Below are 21,960 nucleotides of genomic sequence, written 5' to 3' on the forward strand. Positions count from 1 at the left end.
TCCAGAGCAGAAACACAGGAAAGGCCTGGTCCTATGGCAGAGAATCTATGAGAAAGAGGAACTGAGATGTGGAAACCTGGGTGCTACCGGCAGAAGGAAAGTTCTGCCTTGCTGGGGTGTGCTGGCCAGCAGTGGACGTGAGAGAGAGACTGGACAAAGGGTGCAAGACACTGGTGGAGAGGTGCTGCTGAGGAGACTGGGCCTGGGTCCTGAGCCAGGAATAGGCATGGTTCCCAGGGGACCAATGGTTTAGTTCTTAACTTTGCACCTTGGAGCAATAACTGTGTCTTCTGCTTTGGTTGGGAAATGAGAGTGATCGTGTTAGGAAATAATAGAAGTCAACTGTGCAGCCAGCCCATGAACCCTTACATCTTGGAATGTGGCCTCAGATTCCTAGGCCCAGATGACTCCTCAGTCTGGATGCAGTTGCTGCAGTTCCCAAACATCCGTGGGTTGGAGTGTGTTGTGGAAATACAGCATTCCTCAGCTCTGGTGCCAATTCACAGCCCTGCTCTTTCTCTTGGTATATTTTCTCACTCTCCTGCCGTATCTGTTCCTCGCTGTAAAACAGAGACTGACTTAGAGCAGAAGTGCATTAAAGGAAGTGGAAGACTCGGGGCTGATGCACAGCAGAGCAGTCCCTACTCAAGCCTCTGGGTCATGCCTGTTCCAGACAGGCCTTATGGACTACTGAGGGGAGGCCTGGCAGCTACGGCAAGGCTGAGAGCCTCCTGGGTCAGTCTCTGGCTGTAGCCTGGCCCATGCCGTGGCTGCAGGCAGCCCTGTTTTACTTCTCAGTTTTCTTTGGCTGTGTCCTGCCTGATCTGCCTTGTCCCTTTTTTCTAGATTTGCACTGTTTTACATCACCCAATTTAAGTAAAAATATTTTGTTCCATGTGTGTTGTGACTTAAAAAGCAGTATCTCCACTAAGTCATCTGTAGTTTTGGTCTCCAGGCTTACCATTTTGTTACCTATTCATGTGGGTAGTTGGACAACCAGGGTACATACTTTAATTAAATTCTATAGAATTAATATTTTTTGTAAATAAATATGGTTTCATCTCCTAGTGACCATGCTTAAAATGTCATTCTAATAAATAATAAATTCATTGGAAAACAGGCATCCAAATATTCATAATTTCTAGGATTTTAAAACTTTTATGCCAAACTTTTTTCCACGGTCAACAAATGTTTGAGCCAGGGGTGGTGGCACATGCCTTTAATCCCAGCACTCTGGAAGGCTGTGGTGGGATAATTGCAAGTTGGAGCCCAGCCTAGGCAACTTAGTGACTTAGCGAGACCCCACCACAAAATTAAAAATAAAACAGGGCTGAAGGTGTTGCTCAGTGTAATGGCCCCCAGTTCAATTCTCATTACCCCCCTCCCAGAGTCTGCTGTGCATTTGGCCACAACTGTAAAGTATGTTGGGGTACTGACTGAAGCAGAAGACACAGGAAGTTAGAGCTAGAAGATCCAAAGTTTGGAGGCCTCCTCTTCCCCCCTGCTAATGACAGTCTGAGGAAGGTCCCATGGTCTCTGTGAAGCTCCCACCCCTGTCATTCCCTCTCCCACCTCCCCTGGTCCTTCCCTAGGATGAGTCTGTGATGGTCAGCTCTCTGTCACTATGACAAAGTACCTAACACACACAGATTAAACAGGAAGAGTTTGTTTTGACTCATAGTTTCAGAGGTTTCGGTACATGGTGATATGCCTCAATTACTTTAGGCCTGTGGTGAGGGAGAAATATCATGGCCCAGGGCATGGTGGTGGAGAGCTTCTCATCTCATAGCAGCCAGAAGCAGAGAGAGAAAGACAGAAAGAGAGACGGGGGGAGGGGGAAGAAGGAGGAGAAGGAGGAAGAGGAAGAGTGGAGAGTCAGGAATAAGATATAGTCCCAAGAACATGACCCTGTGACCCACTGTTAGGTCACTAACAGTCCATTTAGCTACTAAGCTCCACAGTGGATCAATCCCCTTGATGAAGTCAGAGCCTTCATGCTCTATTCAGCTCCCCCAAGTCCCATCAGCTGGCAACAAAGCCTTCAACACTGCAAGCCTTCAGGGGACATTTGGATCCCAAGCACAACAGAATCACAGTCATTTTCTGCCTTTACACATTACTGAGTCTACATGAAAATTCTCTCCTGTTGGGAAAGACACAGAGCAGAAACCTTATCCAGGATCACCAAAGTTTCTTATGTGAAATGACCAAGGGAAGAATTGAAGGGAGAAAACTGAGGGTTGTTTTATTTTGCATTTATGGCATTTATGTAAAATTAAACTTCATTAGAGAAGAGAGTACTCTGAGCTGAATTGTTGAAGAATGTGATTTCCTAGGATTTTGCAATGCAGTCTTGAAGAATACAGATTTAAGCCAGTGACACAAGCCTGTAATCCCAGCTACTGGGGAAGCTGAGGCAGAAGAATTGTGAGTTTGAGGCCAGACTGGGTAACTTAGCAAGACCTTGTCTCAAAGTAAAATAAAAAAGGAACCCCCTGGGTTCACTCCCTTACGTGCAGGTGCTAGCACACACACACACACACACACACACACACACACACACACACACAGCCGCAAGAAAGAAAGGAATACAATTTTAGAAGAACCTGGTTCTGCATGGGAGGCAGAAGCACACTTACGATGCCTAAAAGGTGTTCTGAACAATGCAGGAATGAAGCAGTTTGTGAATTTATGAGGAGCAGAGAGGACTTCAACCTGCCTGGCATAAGAATGAGTGAGGAAAGTGGGGGAAGTTGGGGTAGTTCCTCCTTGTCTGCAGCAGTGAATAAGCTGGCCTGGCAGCCCCAGGTCCCCATGCCTGCTTCTTCTCCCTCTCCTGCCTGAATCCTCTCCCCTGACCGAGGACCCTCCCCAAGGCCCCACAGAAAAGACTCTGCACCTGCTTCTAAACTGGAGGGACTGTAGGAATAAAGTTCCTGACTGTCTGGCTGCGAGGCTTTGGGGAAAATAAGGAATTCCTTTAGGAGAGGTGACAAACTAAGCAACCAGTGGGGTCTAATGCTTTCTATGTCTTCCTGTGCACTGGGCAAAGCTGGGTCTTCCCTGAAGGACCCACTGGCCAGGGTAGAGGTTGGCATTACAGTATGCAGTGCCCTGGCTTTGGGCTTTGCCAGGGTACAAAGTCTGCATTCTAAGGGGGAGCCAAGGTGTGGGAGGTGATGAGACCCATACAACTGTGAGTCCAGATTTTTGAACTCTGTCTGTAGCTGTCTTTTCTCACTGTGCTTAGGATCTTCGTTAAAGCAAAGCTGACCTAGCAGAGAGTTCTTCTTCTTGTGCTCTGAGAGGATGGAGTAAGATTATGTATTGGTTTTTGTTTCTTGATTTCAGGTCTTTGGTGAGGGGAAAAGTAGGATGTGCTCAGTTTTCTGCTGATGCATTAATCTGCTTGGGCTTCCCTAACTAAGTGCCACAGGCTGGGCAGTTTCAAAAACAGAAATTAGTTTCTTCACAGTTCTGGAGGCTGAAAGGCTGGTTTCTTCCAAGGTCCCACTCTTGGCTTGCAGACAGCACTTCCTGGCCATGTTCTCACATGATTGTCCTTCTATGAACATGCATCCCTGGTGTCTGTGTGTCCAGATGTCCATCAAATATGATTAGGGTCTACCTCTGTGAACCCATTTTAATTTAGTCACTTTTGAAGGCCTTATCACCAAATACCGTCACATTCTGCAATACCGAGGATCAATGCTTCAACATATGAATTTGAGAACACATTTCAGACTACAGTAATTCATCTGGTTTAGTGGGTTTTGATGAATTACTGGGTTTGTGAGCTACTTAGAGAGGCAAGCACATGCTACATAAGCCACGCTCATGTCTGATTACATTCACGTGCATTGCAGGTCATCACTGCATTTTACTTATTCTTCAGTTTGTTCTCACATTCACACTGTGAGCCAGAACAGCACAGGTGGCTCTTGGAACGTGTTGGTTCCAGAGGAAATGTGTTCACCTGATGGGCTTAAATAACAAATCAATCTTCTCTTCTGTGTTTCATTTTGGTCTCCTGTTATATCTCTATGCCCTTGGAACTGGTGCTAATTTATTGGTGTTGATACACAAATGACCCCTCAAAATGCTAAGTGACTTTTTTTCAAATGGGAAAATGAACACTGCCATGATGTGGGCATGAGATCTGCAGGCCCAGCCTGTTCTCATGCCCTCCAAAAAAGCATCTGCCTAACACAGGGATGATTTGGGGTCTGGTGGGTGAGCATCAATCTTGTTCTTGCCACGGCTGCATCAAATGTGCCTTTTGCCTGTCCATCAGAGGTTAACCTACCTCACTGAAAAGGGCATCCTCCACAATTCCAGCTAAATCCTGGGATGGCAGTATCCCAGGGAGAAAAATGACAATGAATTAGATGCCGGCGAGGCAGTGGATTCTTGCACCTGTGATAATCACAACAGATTTTGTGAAAATATCAATTTCATAAAATTTTAGGCCATTTCAGATTTTAAAATACTAAGTAAGTAGGAGTTAAGAAATATTCGTAACATAATAAAGCATGAAATATTCATAACATGATAAATTACCTATCTATTTCACTGGATGCCTCCCCATTAAGTCAGAAACACAGCAAGGACTTCCACCAGAAGAGATGCAGAAGTACTGAGGCATTGCCCTGGAGATAAACATCCTGAAGTTGTCCTTTAATGTGTAATGTGTCTTAAAATAGGCATCAAACATGGAGCAGCTTTATACAACTCAATAAAGCACATTCGAAAATTGGGAATGGATAAAGAAGATACTCACCTTATATTGTACCCCAAAACAAACTCAATATAGACTGGAATTAAGTAAAAATAACTAAATCATATAATAAAGAAAATGTAGTTGAATATTTAATAGAACTCAAAATGGGAAAGGTCTTTTTTTTAAATTCTTTTATTGGTACATTTTAGTTATATAATGTTTACATTTCTCATTGGGAATTTGTACTTTTACATGATGTATCTTGGTTCTTATTTTTTCTCCATTCCTTGCACTCCGTTCACCCCTCCACCCTTCCCTATTTGCAAAGACTTTCTTTCCATTTTTTCCATTTCTCATAATTTTTCATTTCCCTTCTTTCTGGGAAAGGTCTTTCTAAGAGTACATATAAAAGAGAAAAAAAACTTGCAAGAAGAAATCAGATAGATAAATGAGTAAAACAAAATAAAACAAAACACCATAATGTACAAAATCTCTCTTAGAATACAGTAAGAAAAATACCAACACTCTAATAGAAAAAAATGAGCAAAGGACACAGATACAATGTACAAAATAGAAAAATGATACAAGGAACCAGTAAATAATTTTAAGCACTACTACTAATCAAATAAATGCAAACTAAAATAGTAAAAATTTTGGCCATACAAATTGCCAATTTTAAAAAAATTATTGTCTTTGAAAAAGACAATACTACTAGCTATCTTTCTGTGAAATATATTTCAACTCTGCAGGTAAGAATGTAGATTGATTCATACTTTCAGGAAAAAGCTGATGTTTGGATCGTTAACCTCAAAGCTATTGTGACTTTTATCTCAATATTCCAATGTTTGTGGATGTATTCTACGAACACCATAAGACATCAGTTAATAATTTTTGTTTAAGAACACTATATTCTGCATTTTTTATTTTTAAAAAACCCAAATGGGGGAACAGAGCAAAGGTGTTTCTCTACATGATGAAGATATGAGGCAGCCATCAGCAATGCTCTGTGGAGAAATCAGGTGTAAGACAGTATCTATCATGATGTCCTAATTTGATGGGTTTTCTATTACCCACATTCACATCACCAAATTTATTCTTTGTAATATGCATCCTTCTTGTGGTTAAACTATTAATTGTATAAGTACTGGTTTGCTTTATGTTTTTGAAGATAGACTTTGTGCCAATGAGGTAGGAATCTGTTCATCTCATTTGCCACTGGATTTCTGGAGAGGATACCCACGGCGGCCTGATGTCTTGTGTGTTAGGCAGGGACTTCGCTGCTTGTTCCATAATCTATCGCTCTCCCTCACTGACACACAAATAGAAAATGAGATACTAGACGTACTCATTCACGGGGGGAAAACAACAGCCCGGATTATCTGTGGGCAGGAAGATAATGGATTCTTTACTTTTTAAAAATGGCATCATGTTTCCATCTGATCTATGGCAGTTATCTATAAATGTCATGACTGGGCTAAAGGTATAGCTCTGTAGTAGAGCTTGCTTAGCAAGCTCAAGGCCTTGGGTTGGACCTCAGCACCACAAAATATAAATAAACCCATAAGAGTAAATAAAGAAATTAAAACAGAATTGGAAACTCCTCAGTTCTTCTAACAGGAAATACCAGTGCCTTATACTTACTCCCTGCCTTCCAGTGTACAAAATTAATTCTCCTATAGTCTTAATTTCCTTTAATTCTTATAACCGTCCAGTAACATAAGAGTAAACATCTTCCCATCCCCATAAAGGAAGTAAAGCCCAGGAAGCTGAGTTGGCCCTCGTGGTGCAATTAGTGCTAGAGCCACAGGCCAGAATGATCAAGACTTCTGTCTCCATTCTCTGACCCACAGAGCCTGGGAACCAGTGCCAGCGCTGGGAAGTAACCAGATTACCTCAGTGTGATGCTCTCGTGGCTCCACCACATCCTTCTCCTCCTGCCTGAGTCCCTTCTTGCACAGAGTCGACGTTCAATACAACCCATTTTATGGCAGCAGCCTTTGTTTAGAAAAGAAGAAAACAAAATCTGGAAGCAAATCCAGGCTTGCGTTGCAGGGATACATTCCAAGAAAGGTTTCGTTAGGCTACTCCATCAGTGTGTGGGCATTATAGCATGTGCTTACACAAACCAAGTCAGCCATGACATCACCAGGTGGTATAATTGGATGTGGCCTGTCATTGTTGGAAACATCCTCACGTGACACACAACTGCCCATCCTTTCTGAGCCTGTGGGCCTTGCAGCTGTGGCTCCACCATCCTGCAGACAGCATCCCTCTGTGGACAACCCCCTGCCCTCTCCAGAGCTCCCAGCCCTGCATGGGGTTTATAGGGTGCAGCGAGGGGAGGTTGTCAGTGGTGTTAGCTTGTCAGCCTGTATAAATTAAAGACTTAATGAGTGATCCTATACAATTTTAATTTTGTTTTTAATTAATAGGGCTGAAACTAGGAACTGGCACTTTTGTCTTAATATTTTTAGCACATTTGACTTTCTTTTCTTCCTGCATCATTAACGCTTTGTTTTGAATTTCTGTCCAATCTGTATACTCAGCTGACAACTCTGACCACGCATTTCAAAATACCATAAAAGCCTTGAGTAAAGGAAGTTGCTTTATCTTCACCTGCAGTGGGGATGAGAAAGGGGAGACTGGTGGGCATGGAAAGTTCCCTGCAGCCAGGTCCTCAGAGAGGAGACCTATATGGAATTCTGGGAAAGGTGTATGGCTCAGGGGAAGCACATTGTCTGTGGCCAGTGCTGCTTGGTTGCTCAGCCACATGACAGGGCATGTTCCCAAGGTGCATCGTCTCTCCCAGGAGCTTTCAGGGCCACACACTGACCTCTGGAAAAGGGCATAGCGGTGAGTGAGTCTGGTCTTCTGTGACCTAGTGTGCTCCCATGGCAAATGCCTCTGCAGAAATGCTTCCCCTCTCCTCCAAGAACCTACCCACACAGTGGCCTGTGTCCAGGGTTGTGAGCACTTGGTTTCTGTCCACCTGACCCTCCTCAGGGCATGGTACAGCAATGCTTCAGGGTCTTTACTCATGACAGTGTTGAGGGACGGGGAAGAGCAGTGCCTCAGTGCTCAGGACTGCACCGACCAGCAAGTTCCCCATAGGTGAATGCAAGTGGGATCTGCCAACTTAACACCATGAGCCTCTCTTGTGCTGGAAGACACCAGACTCCTACTGTATGGGGACCATTGCTGTCTTCAGTGTCTTACACTAGGGAGTTGCTCAGAAAAACCCTCGTTTTGCAGGTTTTGCTGTTATCAGTGCCTTCCACTGCCTGGCCCCTGGGATGGTCTAGTCAGGGTTTCCAGGCCATCCTACAATAGAAGGTGGCATACTGAGTAGTTTAGGCTCTTCCTCTGAGAAAACTTCAGTGTGTAATTGGAAGTTGTCTTGGACTCGTTGATGCTGCCCGGCCTCCACTGTTATCATTCCTGGAGTTTGCAGAATAAAGAGTGGGCAGGACATGGGAGGAAGGCATGTAGCAGGAGGCAGAGTCACAGCATCAGTCCCCTCCTATGTGCCATGGCTGATGTTTGCGGGGCATGGGACAGGTGCAGGGAGCTCTGGGCACAGCGACTGACCTGTAGTGCACACCTAGCAAGTGCAGACTCAGGACACTTGCCCACTCCCCACACACAGATCCTACGGGGAAGTCTCAGTCAGCCTGGCCCTGAGTGGTGGACTCATCCTCTTGGCCTCTTTCAGTATATGGCTCTGCTTTTCTGTCACAAGGCCTCACAGACATATTTGTGTGACTTTGTACCTCAGAAACAGTGCTTCCTCCATGGCCCTGTATTGAACAATATTTTCTTAAGCATCTGAGACCAATGTCCATCTGTACTTTACCTCTTTCCACTTTGGACACTGACTGCATGTTCCTTTATTAGAAATCCCACAGCCCAGCTCTGGTAGATCCCTTTCCCTTTGTCATGTGCTAAGTGTACTGAGGACCTTCCACAACTCATAAGCTCATTACAGTAATAGCACTAATCCCTCCTTCCTGGGTATCCTAAAAAGTCCCTGTTCTTTTTCTAAATTGTTTTTGACACATAATATCCATACATACTTATGGGTGCGCGATGCTTTGATACATACATATATACATTGATTCATATATACATTGCATTGCATAGCATATACATGCAATTAGCATATCTATCGCCTCAAACTTTTATCATTTTTTTATGGTGAGTCTATTCAAATTCCTCGCTTCTGACCATTTTGAGATATATAGTGAGTTATTGTTAATTATATTTTGTCTGAGTTTTGCCCGTGGATCACCCCTTGTGTTGCCCAGCCTTCCCAGGTTCTGTGTTTGGAACCAGTGGTCAGTCCACATTGTTAGTTACAATAATGAGCTGGCAGCTTTCCTTTTCTACAGCTGAAGAATGTTGTTATTGCTATATATACCTGAGTCTCATCTACGCCATCTTTTGGTGAATTTTCCTAATGCTTGTGAAAAATAAGCCATGTTTCTCCCTTGTGTCTGTTGCAACTTTTCCTAATGTTCTTTTTAGTAAATCAACAATGTCCAGACAAGTGCTTATTTACTGTCTAATGTTCATTTACCAGTGTGAGTTCACTCATCCTGCTGTCCAGCTTTGCTTCTTGCTCAGTGTTTCCCAGTGAGAAGTGACCTTCAGACCCAGGCTGTGGTCTCCTAGTCCACACAAGGTTCTGGTTTTCCTTGTGAGGCTCAGACGAGGACGCAGATGTATAGATGTGGTTCACAGCTCTGGGCCCTGCTGTCCCCTAGCATCTTGCTAGCCCATCACTGCATTCTTCAGTCTTGCAGATGATGGAGCAAAGCTCGGGTCAACTTGAGTGTCCTACACCCAAGTGGTGACTCCAGCTCTGGTCTCAGGTCCTGAAAACAGGGTAGTTGTCCTTTCCTCTTCTTTCTGTATCTGCATCTGATAAAGTCTCACAAAACCAAACACTGAGAATATTGGCTCCAGAGGTCACCTGCCAACCAGGGTCCTTGAATCTGCCTGGCAGCCCCAAGAGGCCAGAGTCTTCCTGCAAGGACTGCTGGCATTACCTGCACAGCTTTCTGGCTCCTCGCTGAATTCTGGCCTCTGAGCAGCAGAGATGCTGTTGCCCACCTCACTCAAATCCCAGGGTACCACACTCACACTTCCTGTGTAAATGAATTTATTCCTCTCAAACCAAGATTGAGAATATCTTGAAATCAGGAGGCTTTGCACATGTCTTTCCATCTCTCCAGCTCTTCCTGGCTGCTCTGTTTTGCTCAAGTCAATGTGTATTGGCAGAGGGATTCTGCATGCCAGGGGCTGCATCTTAGGTGACTGTAGTCCTCAGTTCAAGAACTGCATGGTGTGAGGAAATCCACCTTGTTCTTGTCATACATACAGGCATGATGGGCCAGGGCCCTTCTCCATGCTTCCTCAGGAATTCCATGGAGCTGGCAGGGGTGCAGGTGGCCCTGGATATCTCTTTGTACATCTGTGTACATTCTGCTTCCTGTGGTCCTAGGTCACTGTGTGCATCCACCTGACCGGATAGAATCTTAGTGTTCTCCAAACCAGCTGCAAATGGAAGGCCTGGGTGCTCCACATTGCTCCCACCAGTTTGAAAGCTGTGAGAGATATTGAATTATAAGAAAGCAATAGGGATCTTAGTTCTTTCAGAGAGTCTTAATTTTTTATTTGTTCTCATGTGAAGTTAGAATTTCCCTTGTTTGTCCTTCAGTTATTAACCCACCAGCCCAGCCCAACCCTGTCTCAGTTCCTTCTGCAGGGTGACTAGCCCCCAGCCCTAGGCAGGCGAGTCCCCAGGAGGCTTGCATGGCTGAGCTGATCTGATGGTTATACAAGTTCCGAAATTTGGCCTTTTATGTGTCCTGACTGATTTGTGCTGCTTGGTATATATGGCATCATTCACCTCATTGCACTGGCTTGAGGTACACAGATGTTACTACTGAGTGTCATCACTGACACCGGGGCAGGTCTTACACCAATGGCTTGTCATGGGCCATTGGTAGCAGTTTTCTTCCCAGTGGCATGTCCCCAGTGCTGCACCTTCCAATCAGCCTCCCTTGGTATCAGTGGAGTGTGGAGACCAGTTAACTGTAAACTGATAAACTTCTGCCCCCTCCCACAGCTTGGAAACTCACACCTGTACCCTGGACAGCTGGGCACAACTGGTGACAGAGCCAGTATACACACACAGACACATGCAGCAGTCATTTGTCACTTAAGGACAGAGTGCATTCTGGTAAACCTTAGTACCATGTGGCAGAGTGTTTTACAGTAAGCTTGGTTTTGTAAGTAAAAGGATTATAAAGTAACGGTAAAAAGCAGTTAGTAAATCTATAAATGAGTAGCATAGTCACTAATTGTCATCACCACACATTATGTACATTTAGGGAGCCAGGGGTCCTAGTCACTTTCCTTGTTGTTGGGACAAAATACTATACACCCACAACTAGAGGAAGAGAGGTTTATTTTGGTTCACACTTTGCCATGGTTTCAGTCCATGGTCCCTTGGCTCCAAGACAGGACAGCATAGCAGAAGGACATGGCAGAGGGAAAGCTCCTTCAAGACCTGGGAGCTGGGAAACAGAGAAAGTGAAGGGAAAAGCCAGGACAGAAGGAAACCCTTCCAGTCCACACCCCTAGTGACCCACCTCGTCTGTCAGATCCCACCTCCTGACAGTAGTCAGCTATAATCTCCATAATCCAATTACTTTGTAAAAGTCTCTCCTATGGGTGCATGAGGCTCTTGGATGACATTTAGATATAAACCATAACATCAGATATGCTGGTCCACTCAAATGGACTCAGAGAAATGGTCCTTACAAAGGACTGAACAGAATAGTCAGCTACCATAATGTGTACATGCATCTTATGAGCCATACATCACCACCTAAATGTCACAGTTATCACTGACCAGCCGGTCAGGATAGAACATCCAAGAGTCTTGCAGAAGGTCTTTTGTGATCTTTGTGGATTCTAAGCAAACTTAGTACTATATGGCCCAGTTGATTATCGTCAAATGATGTCACCAGTATTTCAAAGTGACAGGTAAAGAACTTTAAGGAAGTTTTTCTTTCAAATAAAAGCATTCATAGCTTTCCTTGTGTTCTTTGTCTGTCTGTACAGAATTGTCTGCTACAGATAAAATGTTAAACTAAGCAAACATTGCAGATCCATTGCAAAGTACAGAAATACATAAGGAAAGTCAACTACAAATCTGATTATATTCTTATTACAACCTGTCATACAGGTACACTTACATAATGCTGTGTACTGAAATAATTGCATAATTGTGTAAAAAAAACTTTCCTGCCCACATGATACGCTTTTCTGTACTTGCTGAATTGTATAAATGGTTGCAGATGGTCATCTAGAAGTAGAGGATATGTTCTGCTTTTAGCCAAAAAAAGCAACATATATTAAGATGTAACTATGAGATAAAGTAGGAAAAATAACACTCTGAAGGCAAGAGATGAGGGCTCTAATGTGTTTACCCCTGTGCAGCACAGTGATCTGAGAAAACACTGGCATTTTCTGGTGACAGCCTCAGTTTCGGCAGCAGTAGTCAGGAGCTGGCAAAAGTGATTGATTATCTAGTGACATTATGACACATCTCCGTCACACCCAGCAGCGTCTTAGTTACTTTCTTATTCCTGGGACAAACCGTGAGTTAAAGAGGAAGGTTTATTTTACTCACAGTTTATGGAGGTTTCAGTCCATAATCAAATGGCTCTAAGGCAGGGCAGCATGGCAGAAGAGCAGGGCAGAGGAGAAAGAGCCCGTGGCATGACAAGCTGGAAGCAGAGTAGAGTCGAGGGAGTAGGAGGGATATCTGTAATATATACTCTTCCAGGCCATACCCACAGTGACCCATCTCCTCCCAACAACCTTCACCTTCCAACATCACACCCAGGTATAAATGCATCAGTGGACTGACTAATGCAGTATCACATGCTCATGATCTAGTGTCACTCACGCATGATCCAGTCATCTCCCCAAAGGCCCACTTATGAACCTGTGAGGCTTTGCAGACAGCTAGATATAACTCATAACAAGCAGTCAAGGGATCTTTGAACAGAGATGTGTTGAAAGCAAAACGCTCCCCCAATGGCTTATTCAGAGCTAAACCCAACCCCCCTCAGCCTGTGGGCTCTGTGCACCCACCTCAAATTCTTACAAACTGCCCAAACTGCTTCTTGCAGTCTTCTCCGTGATCCTCTGGAGAGGCCTTCTGTAAGGACAGCTCCAGAGGCAAAATCACTTAGAATGGAGGGAAGGGGGATGGGTGAGTTTGAAACTAGCAATGTAGCTTTCTAGCCACCACAGGACCCCATTGGTGCAGACATGCTGATTGATTTTTCTTAGTCCACAATATCATTTTAAGGCCACTGCACATGTCTGAGGCTAGCCACAGCAAATGCAGGTTATGTCATTTCTTGACCCTAAAAATGTAGTAGTGAACCAGGGATGATGCTATGGATCCTCTTCCCACCCCACTCCCCTCTGCCTTCAGATATCCTGAGACCACACTACCTTTGTATATCCTAGTCCCCATGCAAATTTTATATTGGTGTGCTAGTGTCTGTGAACAAGAAAGTGGCAATGAAAGATCTCCTATAAGGGACCCTAAAATAGAAATCCCGGGGGATCTCTCATTCACCTGCATGAGCAGAAAGGGACTTTGCCCAGTATCATGGCTAAGGAGGGAAATTAAATCAATTGTGCATCAACTGTGAGTCTTTTGAAATTTCCAACAACAAGAATGAGCTTGCCACCAAGAGTCTTCCTCATGCAAATATATCCCCTGGTGTTTAAGAAAAACAGCAGCCTACCAGACTTTTGTAAGGGTCACAAAGGCCTGTTTTCATAACACTAACTTAAAGAACAATAAGAACAAAAAATCGTAAGAACAATTTCTAAGCTCCATGGTGATCTGCCTGTGGAAGTGATGTGTGAAGACAATTCTGAAATCTGTGCTAAGGCGCTTCTGGTCACAAGAGTCAACATGAGACAAGGCTAGAAACAGCCCTGCAGCTGGGTAGTGCATCCACCAAAGCAGCCAGGATATCTGCTCTGTGTGCACCTTGCACCACTCTTCCCTCATTAGGTGCCATGAGGCCTGGAATTCAGCCAACTCCATAATCCCTTCCTTGATTTGGGTGACAATGGCCTGAAATGGGAACATTGTCCTGCATAGATGAGAAGGGTAATCCTAGGCAATGTAACAGGGAAGCTAACAGAAAAACCACTTACTAGAAAACATGTTAAAATATTGTTAGTGGCATAATAGTTATAAAATGCTAAGGATTTTATAGAAGAAAGTTTCATCTTATTGGAAAATCAGGACATGCATGAATAAAAAGTCCTGTTGAAAGCTCTATAGACCATCTAAAGGTGGAGGGTGTGGGACAGGGTGAGCTGTTGTCCTTGCCATTGGCAGAGTGCAGTGCAAGCTCATGTGTGTGGAAGGTGAGGCTCATGGACACATAGGGATGGGCAATGGGGTTTGGATGGTAGTGTGGATTTAATGGCATTGGCACTGGTGGCACATGAGGTTAATAGGCTAACCAGTACATGGTGACTGTTGCGATGGCAATGCATTCCTGGGCTGCAATGAGAGGAGGAAGGGGCCGCAATAAGAGCTGACCATGTTGTCAGTGGTCAAAGAGGAAATGGTAATTTCTGAGGCTTGGCAAAAATAAATTTTGCAGGCTGGTTATGAACAGGAGGGTGGAGATGATTCCTGTGCCAGGCACCCACATTTTGAATCTGATGACTGGAGCTGAATGGGGCCATCACCATGCTCCAAAATATGGAACAAGATGCTGCACTGGAATTACTGGGGACTCCTGAAACATTACTGGAATCCTCTAAAGTAGGCTCCAGTCTCCTACTCAGTATATGACACAGGCCTGACGGAAAAAAAACTAAAAGAACTAAGAGACACAGCAAGTGGGGTGCCAGGACAACCAATGCTGGTGCAACTGACAAAGGCACTGATTTTTATTGGTAATCAACTGGGGTAAAGGCCACATACATGCAAGGGCAGAACTATGTGCAAGGATGTGCAGTTGTGTGGTATCTATGGAAATTAATGTAAGCAAGGCTCATAAAAGACAAGACAAAGCACTCTCAAATTAAGAACAGAATAGACAAAACATATGGTTGTAATTAAAACATTGTCCTTCTAGTTAAGAAGGCTTTAGTTGGGGGAATGGAACTTGGGTGCAGGTTACTCTGACCTCAGCATGTAGGCTTCCACTGGACTCATTTCTATAAACAAGCTAATTGTGGGGTTAACCCTCTGCAGCCTACACTACTTACAGCCTGCTTTGGGGCATAATCAATATTGCAGTCTCCCACAGGAGAAAACTCTGTAATGAAGTGTGGGTTGACAGGCACATGGAGTGATCACAGAGCTGAGAAATGGAGGTGCTGGCTACTGGGAGATGTGGGAAATGGAAACAGAGATTTACACATTAACCATGTCATGGTGAGGGATGATAGCAAGTCTCTGGATGAGAATCACTGGTTCACAAATACACAGACTCAATCATCTGTTCAATCAAGAAACATTTATGAAATATCTATCCTCTGTCTATGTCTGACCACTTGCCAAGGCAACACGACTTCTTCTCAGGTAGCTCTTTGTCTGGTGATAGGTACAAAAGCAAATTAAGAATTACATAATGGGGATGTGTCGGGTGCTCTGGGAGCTCAGAGAAAAAGTGTGGGAATTAGAAGTGGGGCATATGTGTATGCTATCCATCTGGTATGTGCCTGTGTGTGTGTGTGTGTGTGTGTGTGGTGTGATGTGAATATGTATTTGTGTGAGTGTGTATAGAAAAACTTCCTGGAGAAGCATACTTGTCAGTGAAGTTTGGAAGAATGAGAAGGAATTGGCTAAATGGGAGTGGTCTTTAGAACTACACGGGGTGATGGGAAAATACAGTGAATGTTTAAAATTTAAAATAACTTACTATAGTAAATTGTCAAGAACCCTGTGATAAATGTGTTCAAAATGATGAGTATTTTGAGGAGAATTAATAACAATGTATCTTTTACTGTAATAATTTTTTCATTTAAATATTCACTGTATAGTTTGATCACCCCCTCATTTATCAACTATTTTTAGCAATTTCTATTCAAAAACATTCCAGTGTGTTCTCATCCATCTTATTTGCCAGATCTGGCACCATACACCGTGTGACTTCTGGATCTTCCTCAAAGTCAAAATGACCATGAAAGATAAGCATTTTGAGCCAATTTATGATATCAAGGGATTCATGTAAACAAAACTAAAGACATTCAGGAAAGTAGACTTCCAGAACTGCTTCAGAAAGAGGAAAGAACAATGGGATAAGTGTGTTCAAAGTGAGGGGAAATATTTTCAGGGGGATTAATGATAATCTGTCTTTTACTTTAATACATTTTAAAAAATTTATATGTTCACTGTAGCATTTGATCATACCTTATATGCTCTTTTCAGAAAACTGAAAACAGGAGCACTGATTCAGTAGTAAGGTGCTCCTACCAGGGTAATGTAGGGAAGAGGTCAGAAAGGAACTTGAGCTTTTTCCTGCAAAGTATAGGAGGAAATCACTGAGTGTGGGTGAGGGGAAGAGCTCCATGAGGCACCAAGTGTTTGTGGAGTGAACTTTTCACCAGAGCCTGTGTAGATGGTGGGGACTCACATTCCTGGATCTGGGAGGAAGGGATGGATGAGTGTTGGCCATGAGAAGGACTGGGCTGAAGGAGTGCTGAGGTATCCATGGGGTTTAAAGGACGCAGAAGGACAGCCCACATAGGAGCCCATGAAGGCCCAGGACACAGGGGGATTTGCTAGAGAGGGAACAACTGGGGCTGGAATAGAAGAGAAGGCTGAATTGAGACTCTTGAAGGAGCCAAAAACAGTTCTGCTTGGTAGACAGTGAGGAGCCTGAGACCTGGGGGCTTACAGGGCCCTACATGGGTGAAGCACTGGAGTGAGAAGCCCCCTGAAAAACAAACTACCACAGCACTATGAACCCAGGACATGCCCTTCCTCCCCATCTGTGCCACTGTCCTTTGTGCCCTGTGGTAGCATCTTCAAATTCAGTTACAGACACAGTCCCAACCTTGGACTTTCCTCTTCCCTCACTGGAATTTGTCCTTTGAGATCAAAGTCTCTGACCTTCATTGCCAAGGTGTCTTCTTTGATGACCACAGCTCTTCTTTTGGTAAAAGGATTTTTTCCTCTTTGCCTTTTGTCTTCTAGGGCCACTTTACGTATGTGGGTCTTATTGGGGGCTAGGTCTCTGTGCCAGAATAGCGGGCCCTAGCCCTTGCTCAGAACTTAGTCTTGTATTGGCAGCCAGAACCGGGGCTGGTCTTCAGGAGCTGGTGGATGGTCTGTATGCCAGGCTGTGGGGCCTGCGGCTGTCCCTGACAGCATCAAAGTGGGTGCATGGCTTGACCTGAGTCATTGCAGGTATGAGAGGAACAGAGCTGCATACTTCCACCCTACTAGGATTTGGGCACAGACTTAACCTCATCTTTCCCATCTCTTATAGTGGCTCCAATCTTTAAAACACACTTTTGGATTATTCCAAAATCCCTAAAATGTGCAATGACATGAAAGTGTCTCCTCTTGATGAAACACTGCCTTTATAAATCTATTAGGCCAACATTCACTTAACAAATATTTAAGTCCTTCTCTAGTGAGATGCCAGGAAGAACAATAATTAGTAGGACAAGGTCACAAACTATTACTTGCTGATAATACAGTGATTGTAATTCTTTATATCAGGGCTTCTCCTACAAGGCACTATTCACACTTAGGGTGGATAAGACATTTTTGTAGGGGTGGCCCTGAGTCTTATAGGATGTTGAGCAGCACCCTGGTCTCTACCTCATAGATACTAGCAGCAGCCCCAGATTCTGACAGCCAAAAGTGTCAAATGTCTCCTGGGAGGCAAAATCACCCTTGGGTAAGAACTGTTATTTTACATGGACGTCACACACACACACACACACACACACACAGATAATTGAAAAGTAACAATATGTAAACTATCATTTGAGCTTACAGAAGCATGGCAGTTAGTGTCATTGTTTAATTCATATATTCGTTTAGATCCTTAAACTAATCACTGTGTGCTACAAACTCTGTACGAGGAATTTGACCTCACTTATCCTCTTTACTGTCATGGGTTGGGGCCAGGCTTCACAGGCATCCTTCTCCACAGGTAGATGCGGAGATGCCAGGGGCAACTTACTGCAGCTGGAAGAGCCAGGGTCTTCCCAAGGCTGGGAGAGGAGAGGAGATCAGCAGGTGAAGAGAGGGGAGATGAGGTGGTGAAAAGCGAGTCATGGCAGAGGAACAGGGTGTACAAAAGCCTGAGGACAATTTATAGAAAGTGGCCAAACTAGAGCATAAACCTGGGTTTCTGACACTTTTTCTAGCACCTGTTATTTCAGTGAGCTTTCCACAAGATTGGTCCTTCAGAAACCAAAGTTATAGTTCTAATTCACATTTTGCAGTTTACTGATCTTCTTGGTAGCCTTGTCATCAATTGTTGATGTCAATTTTCTTTTTTTACCAAGCCCCAGAGTGAGGCAGAACTGGCCCTGGGGTGGCAGGTAGGGCTATTTTATTTTTTTTTATTTTTATTTTTTGCTTAAATTCTTTTATTGGTACATTTTAGGTATACAATACATTTACATTTATCATTGGGTGCTTGTAACTGTACATGATGTATCTTAGTTCTTATTTTTTCCCCATTCCCTGTGCTCCCTTCACCCCCTCCACCCTTCCCTATTTACATAGACTTTGTTTCCATTTTTTCCTTTTCTCATAATTTTTCCTTTCCCTTCTATCCTTTCCCCTTCCCCTCCCACTTCCTCTACCCCTTTGGACCTTTTCTTCCTATTTCAAATTATCAATTGTTCATTTTAATCATTTTAATCCTTATTTACACTTTCAGTTTCTCACACTAGAGAAACTATTCGGTATTTACACATGTGTGTCCTATTTATTTCACTTAAGAGTATGGCCATAATATCCATTGCATATTGATGTCAATTTTTACACTGGAAAGTAAACACTTATTGATGCTATTATGGACCTTGTTACATTTTAAAGCCTTTGTCAAATGCAAAGTTCAACAGTCAGTTTTAAAGGATGAATGAGTAGTTACATTAGTTTCTTAGGGCTGCTGTGGCAACATGTCACAAATCAGCAGCGTACAGCAATAGAAATTTATTTTCCCACAGCTCCAAGGAGAAGTCTGAAATCACGTTGCGGGCAGGGCCTTGCTCTCTCTGAAGGTTCTAAGGGAGAGTCTACTCCATGCCCCTCCTTTGCTTCTGGTGTCTGTGGCAACCCTTGCATTCTTAAACTTGAAGACACTTCACCCCGATCTCTATTCCCATCTTCACATAGAGTTCTTCTGTGTATGTGTGTGTGTGTGTGTGTGTGTGTGTGTCTTTATAAGAACACCAGTCATGACTGCATGTAGGGCTCCAACTATGGTCTCATCTTAACTTGATTTCAATTGGAAAGGCTCCACTTCTAAATAAAGTCACATTCACAGGTACCAGAGGTTGTCACTTACACTTATCTTTTGGGGGGATACAGTTAAGCCAACAACCCTAGTTATGTTAATGCTATATAGAAATGACAAATTCTCAAGGCCTTAATTTCTTTTTTACTTTTCATATTTTCAAGCCTTTAGAATATTTCCAAGCTAAAATATGCCTTTAATATAGCTCTATGCTCACAACCTAAGCCTTACCCTTCCCTGAGAAGCCTGGAAGATTAACTAATGTCATGGCATCCAGCATATGGTGATGGGATTAGTGTCAAACTTCCTGGAAAATCACCAGAATCCCCAGCCTGGTGTTCCAGGAAGTAAGCACAATCACAGGAGTAATGGAGGAAGTGATATCACAGGCTGGAGAGCAGGCAGTGTAAATAGGCACACAGCAGCTCAGAAGTATGGGTTTCACACAGGCCTGGGTGCCAGGAAGTCAGGATATACCATTGTGATGACAGCACCTGTTCCCTACTAAAGAATTTCTTTCTTTTTAACTACATGTTGTATGTCTTTAGCAAACCTAAAAATATTATTTAGGGTTACTGATATTGCCCTAGTTACCCAAAGTGATGTGCTATTTACTGATTTAAACAGAAGAAAAGAGAAGAATGAGGAGATAGGAGACGGGAGGAGCTGAGCAAGTCCCAAGTTAATTCTTCCTCTGCACTTCTGTCCTGCATCACAAGTGTGCCTCTTGGAATCAGGCCTGCAGCTGCTATATAAGCAGGACGCCCCAGATGCTTCTCAGGTTTTCCTCTGGAAGGGCTCCCTCCTGCGTACTGACCCCCTGCGATGCAGCACTGACCTTGTTAAAATAAAACATTCACTTTAGTTTTCCTGTAAAACAAAAACAAGTGTGCCGTGTAAAGGAGGCAGAGGTGGCTGCCTGGCAGGCTGCTTTCACTCATCTATCCACTCAGCAGATAATTATTTTGAGAATCAGACCTTAATAATAGGCACTGTGTATAATAGTTTGCAAAATAGGTGTAATTCCTGCCCTCATGGAGTCTATAGTCTGATAAAGCATCAATCAAATTATCACGCTTGTACTCCTAAGAGTCAAAGTATTCCCATCTGAGTAATTCTGATCACTTTAGGAGCATTTCCCAGAGAGTCTGAGTGATTCCGGGGCTCATGGGATTTGTCCCTGCAGACTGATGCTGAAGCCAGAGCTGGAAGAGGATTCAGTGTTGATAACTGAGTGAAAGTGGGTGCTGCATGGCCCAGATGGGGATAGCAGGATGTACGGTGGCCGAGACAGTGAGTCTGATATACCTGAAGGATTTTCAGAAGGTCCAAGTGGCAGGTCCCGGGGAGCAAAAGAAGAGGAAGGTTAGATAAACATGGAAAGCCCAGGTCAGTTTCCACGTCTGTATGAAGTAGTTTCCATGGAATGGGCTCCAGATTGCAGCCTTGCTTGAGTTTGTAAGAAGACAAAGGGAGACCAAGGGAATAGGGAATAGGGGCAAGATCTGGGAATAGGGCCAAGATCTGTGTGGCACCATTGTGGCTGTGTGCATGGAGCCTGTGATAGAGTCCATGGCCTCTGTGCATGGGTGCACTTCCTCTGTCCACTCAACTCCTGCACTGGGGCCACCCTGTCTTCCGTACAAAGGGGACTCATCACTGAATTAAGGCTTTGTGCGAACCCCAGACACCTGGCAGGTAGGGCCTCAACATGCTATTTTTCAAGGCTGTTGGTTTTCCATGGCTTCTCATCTCCTTTAAAACTGTTTCCCAAATTTTCACTGCATTGTTTTTAAATACACTTTAAATTTACTTATCTTCTTTATTATAGCCCAGTTTTCTCTGTTATTAACTTTGATTCTCACTTTTGTTATTGTTTTCCTTCTATTTTCCTTGAATTTATTCTGCTGGAGCTTCCCTCCCTAATTTTTGAAGTTATATGCTTATTAATTTTATCATTCTTTATAACAGGAGGATTTAATACCATAAGCAGCTTAATTCCAATTTAAGCTAATAGCATTTCATAAAGATTGATAGACAATGGTTTTTTAATCTCCCAGTTACAAATGATTTCCAATTTTTATCGTAATATAGTATTTGACTTGGGGTAATTAAATTTTTATTTTTAAAATTTCCAGTCATAAGGTTGTTAAATAGTGAAACTAAAGTTGAGTTAAAAGCATGGCAAAAAAAAATCAGTTTATGTAGTAGCAATTCTTCGTGAAATCATTTTCTAGCTAAGCTACTCACCTGTGCTTTGGGGTCTAGATTACAATGTGGTCTTCTAAAATATTACGTGTGGACTTTAGAAAATATGCAAGATGAACATGGTTGAATATTGTACAGTATATCTACAGTAAATGAACTTTCTTAAGTATATTGTTTATTAAAATACTGATTTCTGTTTTTCTGTTAGATTTGTCATTTATTGAAAGATGTGTTTTTAAAAATTCCCCCAATGATAGTGGATTTTTCAGTTTCTGCTTTTGGTTCTGTCAATTTTTGATCAATATATTCTGAGTTACATTATTTGGTGTGTGCAATTTTAGAATTATTACATCTTCCTTCTGAATTGAAACTTTCACCATTATGTATTGCTTTTCTTATGCCTATGAATGCTTGTTGTGTAATTTGTATAACATTAATATTACTTTGTGACTTTTCTTTTACTATGTTCATGATGTATTCTTT

General features: G+C 43.2%; 1 protein-coding gene and 1 long non-coding RNA gene across 4 annotated transcripts in view; one reads left to right on the forward strand and one right to left on the reverse strand.

Moving 5' to 3' along the window:
• Rps6ka2 (ribosomal protein S6 kinase A2) overlaps window positions 1-21,960 on the forward strand; it is a 388,980-nt gene that overhangs the window by 173,664 nt on the left and 193,356 nt on the right. The gene's annotated exons all lie outside the window — the stretch shown is intronic.
• On the reverse strand, window positions 11,176-12,656 carry LOC147823341 (uncharacterized). Its single transcript, XR_015444054.1, has 2 exons — window positions 12,423-12,656; window positions 11,176-11,301 (listed from the first exon to the last, which is right to left on the reverse strand). It is a non-coding gene; the product is annotated as an uncharacterized LOC147823341 (long non-coding RNA).

Source organism: Heterocephalus glaber, unplaced genomic scaffold (assembly GCF_053883595.1).
Source record: "Heterocephalus glaber isolate CG9 unplaced genomic scaffold, H.glaber_assembly_v1.0 deba00001593, whole genome shotgun sequence".
NCBI lineage: Eukaryota > Metazoa > Chordata > Mammalia > Rodentia > Bathyergidae > Heterocephalus > Heterocephalus glaber.